General features: G+C 37.2%; 1 pseudogene; it reads right to left on the reverse strand.

Moving 5' to 3' along the window:
• Window positions 1-2,712: 2,712 nt before the first annotated feature.
• The window catches only part of LOC103966918, a 3,852-nt pseudogene continuing 481 nt past the window's right edge, over window positions 2,713-6,083 (reverse strand).

Genomic DNA, 6,083 nt, shown 5'->3' on the forward strand with positions numbered 1-6,083 from the left:
GAATAACTCAGGGATCATTTCCATCGATTTTCATTGTCAAGAACCATAGTGAGGATTTATGTGAATCTCATGAATCATTTTGGCCAAAAAAACCTTTAAATTAGGTCTCCTATTTTCAACTTTGGAGAGCTTTATCTTAGTATAGACAGGCTCATATCATCGACCAAAATTCATAATCGTTGAATTTAATCATTAAATCCTTAGCTAAAAATTCAATAACAATTTATCTACATGTATAACCAGCTTATTTGAGAATTTTCACCCATTATATATTGCCTTAAAAGAAGTAAATTCTTAACTATGGCCAATTACTACTTTAAAGCAACAACTGAAATTATTTCATTCCATCAAAAGACTTAGAGATAGTCAAGTCAACAAACCTAATTAAAAGACAAATCATTCACATGTTTACAAACTTTTTCTTGGTGATGATTGCCATGGGAGCTTTATCACCTGTACAAATCAAAACCCGTCCACTTGCTCCACCTTTGCCCCAGTTGTAGCCGTGAAGGAGAGGCTGCAAGTACAGTGATATGTGGTTACAATTTTTGCCACAAGAACCAAGTCACCGGTCGCTAGATATGTAGCCGTAGACCTTGTGATGCAATGCCTGTAGCTAGCATGTTTGTTTGTGTGTTCGAGCGCGTGGAAGGTGAAAATAGGTAGAAACTTCGTCACTGCGAAACATGATGAGCAGCAGGTATTGTCTAGTTAGAACAGAATAAATACTATGCATTTGAATTACAACAAAATAAACAAACACTTGTTCCACGTTTTATGTTCTAACTAAACAATTCCGATTGCTCGACAAAAATCCTCACCTAAGTTTTGCTCCTAAAAAAAGGTGTTGGAAAATTGAATTTTGTGCTTTGCATCTCTAGGTGGAAATTCAAAGCACCAAAATGTGGTGCGGGCGGCTACGCACTTAGTTGGTTTGTATGGAATGAGTGGATAAGAAGAAATGGAGAGCACTACAGCCTGCATAAATAGTTCCATGTCTTCATCCTGACATGCTATCAATAACTTTCTATCAAAACAATCCCGACTTTTCCACACAAATCGTTGGAATAGTTCTGGTATTAATGCACATAAGTAAATCCAGAATTATGAGTTTTAGGTTTTTGTCGCACAGATGTACATGCATATAGACGTATGCTTATTGCCCATATTATTTAAATTAATACAATGATTTTTTTTCTATCTATATCACCCAAGATAGAGATTGATGGTTACGTCTGAGCTGGAGCTTTCTGAATCGACATATTTGTTTTTTTCTTACTGCATTATGGGAACCGTAATATATATACACCTACATATTAAAGGTACCAACTAGTGGATTCACTATGACAGTCCACCATTTCGAGGGCCGGAAAGACTCACAGATGCATTTCAGTTTCCCTCTGGCCACGATCGCATGATTCATCAGCACTAAAAATAGAACCTAGAACAGGCCGTGTAGAATACAAATCTGAAATTCGTCCCTAACCATTAAGTCACCTCGTGGTCATTTAAATGGAAGGTTGATGACCGCATCTAAATTATGACATTAATGGCTTAATACAACATTAGCTAGAAAATTATATATGGATTTTCTTAGTGATCTTAAAAGGAAATTGTGCAAGGAAATTATGCAGACCAAATACAAAATATTAATAAAAACCAGGATTTATTTAGGTATTTTATTTATTTGTGTGTGTGAAGCCAAAACCCCTAGTTACTAGGCCTCCATAAATGGTATTCACTTTTTAGATTTGGATTCATTAGGGCACATAAAGATTCGGACAGGCATCACACAACGCTCTCAAAGATACAATTTTCTATAGGCTCTTTGTTACCTCATAATTTAACTTTAATTTTCGTGCCAACATTATAAAACATTCTATTAAAAACATGAGGCGATAGAGAATCCACAAAAAATCTCACTTTTGAAAGAGACCCCCCTAAAGTTCCTCAAGATTGTATGCATTTTTGTTTTGAACTTTTCAGCTAAATGCAGGGTTTGCAGCATCTATTTATATATCTTGATGTCAAGATACTTTCGTGCTGCCCATTATTTTGAGCCAAATGGAGGGTTTGTAGCATTTGTGTCATCACCAATGTTAGGACCACAGAGTAGAGAACATATTCATGAAGAAAGGGGGATACAAATATAATTGCCCAAACAAAACACTGCCCATCTCTAGATTTTTAAGAAAAGGGAAAAATCTTGCACTGTAGGATTACTTGTCTGATTTTATTGCATTTAAAAATTTAAGATGTGTATCGGTTTGCCCCTCTAAACTTGTATAGAGGTGTCAATTTTCTCCCTAAACTTTAATTTTAGCCAATTACCTCTCTGAACTTTTATAATTAACCAATTTTCCCCATAAACTTTAACTTTAGCCGATTACCCCTCTAAAATATTATAAATAGCCAATTTACCCCCCTAGCGTTAAGATTTTAAATTTTTCATCCATCCAATTTTCCATTCTTTTGGCCCCAATACATTGTCATGTGTTGTCCGCGTAATCAAAATGGATAAAAATTTGAATGGATGAATTTTTTTTAAATCTAGCGTTAGGAGGGAAATTGGCTATTTATAAACATTCAGGAAGTAATCAACTAAAATTAAAGTTTAAGGAGGAATTGACTAATTATAAAAGTTTGGAGGAGTAATCGGCTAAAATTAAAATTCTGAAGGAAATTGGCACCTCTATACAAGTTCAGGGGACAAATCGACAAATATGCCAAAATTTAATGTGAATATTTTTGTTTTCTATAACATTTCCACAGCAGTTTTACAGAGCTACAGCATCAACAAATATGGAATGGAACCAAAGGAATGAAATTGCGCTTCGAGCAAATGTTGATTGGTATAAAACCAAAGTTGTAAACCTACAAACATAAAACTAAACACAATTCACTTTGTTGGATCAAGATGGTTAATCAAAGTCTTCACCCCAAAAAGAAGTTGAGAAAGACAGTTTATATCTTCACCAATAGCCGTAAACATATTCACCCGGTCGCTCAATGACAATGGACCTACTTGGGAGAGCAATTTCTGAAGGCATACCGATGCTTTGGTTGAGAAAGACAGTTGTGACTCTACCGATGCTTTGGTTTCGTTTTGTAAACGGCCAAAAGAAAATTGCTTTCGAAGGTCACAAATTGCCACTTACATGTTGAGCTTGAATTTATCAATGTAATGAAGCTTGTTTTTCTTTCACGACTTCCAGCATACGATGAAGCTTCTTGAGGCTCTACCTTAGTATCACCGTTGATCTCTTAGAAGTGGCTGTGATGCAGGAGCTGCAGAAGGAAATAATCCCAGTAAGTACAATATGGAATGAAAATGTATTGGTCACTTTAGCAAGGACTGCACATATGAATTCTAGTCGCCCAAGAACGAACTATTTACGTCTATGATCACCTGACATCGAGGTCATGCATGAAGGGGTGTGTTGAGCATAACTTTATATACAGTTTAGGCCTCTCTACGAATAAATTAAGTATCGTGCTACATTAACTTGCGAAACATTTTGTTTTTTATATTTCACAAAATGGATGGAATTGATTGCACATACCATCCAATCATTCTATATTATCAGTATTGGCTGGGGAAAGGAAGATGCGCAGAAGTTCCTTTTTAAGCAAATATTAAGGGAACAATGCAAAAGAGTAAAGAATTACCTCCAAAACTTTGCTGCCAGCTGGATACAGGTACTGGTTTGCACATCTTCTCAGAAATTTCAGCTATAACCAAACGTGATAAAAAAGCGTAGCAATAAGAGCACAAATCATTAACATCAGAAATACTGCATCCCATTCCTTCGTTGAAAGGAAACCAGTAAAAAGAGGGCCAAAAACTGCACCAACTGATCCAGTACCATCAATTATGGCGGTAACTGTTGCCAGTGCTCGAGAATCCCCTCTAAGGGAACTGTGCGTTCCAAGGTCCGCAGAAACTGCGGTGGTGATAAGTGCATAGGGTCCATTAATAAACAAGCCAGCAACCATCATAAGCGCAATGTTGACATTGTTTGAAATGCTGCCATATTTTCGATATAATAGCATTGCCGGAATTGCAAATGACATGAAGCTGGCTGCCGAAGTAGCTCGGGCATTAAGATTATCAGATATGTAGCCAGCGAGGATTCCACCAACTATGCCTCCTACATCGAACAAAGTGGAGAGGTTTCCAGCAGATTTCACAGAAACATACTCGCCTCCTATTTCTGCAAAAGCATAAGAGGGAACAAGATGAGGAACATAATATCAGATGCATGAACACGATTTAAAATAATACCAAAAAAAAAAAAAAAAAGTGACTTTGCTGTCACCTCGCCAGTTCATGAACATAGTTGCAATGTGATATAACATTAGACTACAAAGAGTAATAAATTTCCAATAGCGATGTAAACCAACAACACTTACTAACAGGTAACGACGTGACATGTGAATAAGTTTCTAATATACTTTACCATCCAGGCATCCACAAAAGAACAAATGCACTCATGCATGGGACCAGCATAAATAACTAGGCACGCATGAGAGCAATATCCACATTAGCAGCCTCATCAAAAGACATGTTTCCTCTGTTGTTACTAGTACTCAAACAGTGTTGAAAACCATATGAACCACGCAAAGATAGACTTATAGCCACGATAAACTTGTGCAGGCTACTTGGACTCCTCATTTGAGGACATGATATATTTGTCAGACAAATACCCTCCCTCCCTTACAACTCCATCCTATACGTGGAAAGGAAGAGAAATACAGACAGAAAGAGACATATAAGTGCAGCCTTGTCCGCACCTTGCAAAACAACAAAATGGTGGGTAATGGAAATTGGAGGCTTCAAACCCAAGTCCTTCTGCAAACCAGAGTTCTATGCCATTTTAGGCAATTAATAGACCCCAGAAGCTTAAATTGTTATACAATAGGACATTAATCTATATCAGATAAGAAAGTTAACATACACAACTGCACAGATCAGAAAGATGGAGACACAAGATGCTCGATCTATGAGCATTGAGAAGCCCTTGACAATAAAGTGAAAGTAATGTGAACTCTATCAACTCATAAGGAAGTTTATTTTGCGCTTGTAGTATAACAGAGAAGCCCTTCTCTCTTCTGCCAATATATTCTTGAGTATAAAATTATAAATAACAACCCCTGATACTGTTATAATTATAATTTTCTTGTTCCGTATTTAAATAATGAAGCACTTATGATAAAAAGAAAAAGGCAGAAGATATCTGAAAATGCAGAACGCATTCCAAAACTTACAATTGTAAAGTCATATCAGTCAATTCAGGTGATATATATAACTATGAATGATATATTACCTGTCTGAGTTAGATAAAATGGTAGCCAGTACAGAAATATGTAGGCCACAAGCTTTGAGAAGAAGAGGCACAACGCAAAGGGTATAACTCGTGGTATCATACAAGCTTTTCAATAAGTCCAATACCTGTCCTACTCACAGACCTAATTCGGCAAATAGTTTTTGTTTCACCGCTTACCATAAATCCTTTTTTCATATTAGATTCTTCATCATCAGGCACTGCCTCCAAATTAGAAGCTGAATTTGGTGGGAAACAAGATCCAATATCTTCAGGATAAGCAGCCAAGAAGAAGAAAACGATTACGCCTCCAACTGCTATAAAAGCACTTGGAACAACAAAGCACCAACCCCACCCATAATCCAGAACACTAGCAGCAAGAAGTGAACCACTTATATTCCCAACCGAAGTATGCGCATTCCATATGCCCATTATCAAACCCCTCTTTCCGTTTCCAAACCAATTACCAATCACAGCAACAACTGAAGGCCAACTGGTTGCTTGGAACAACCCGGCAATCATTTGCATCCCAAGATAGAAACCAAACACATGGATATTCAAAAAGTATCCCATCCCAAACAAGGCAACAAAAATGCCACTCCCAATCATCCCGGTCGTCAAGAACAATCGGAGGTCCAATGTATTTCCCAAATGGCCAGCTACATACATTCCCAAAGAGTAACATGCAAGAAATGCAAGATCAATCTCCCCCAGTTTCGACGTCCCGTCGGTTCCATTGCCCCCAAACTCTCTCTTGAC

Source organism: the organism of the source record quoted next, unplaced genomic scaffold, assembly GCF_019419815.1.
Source record: "Pyrus x bretschneideri cultivar Hongxiangsu unplaced genomic scaffold, Pyrus_bretschneideri_v1 Contig14, whole genome shotgun sequence".
NCBI classification, from domain to species: Eukaryota; Viridiplantae; Streptophyta; class Magnoliopsida; order Rosales; family Rosaceae; genus Pyrus; species Pyrus x bretschneideri.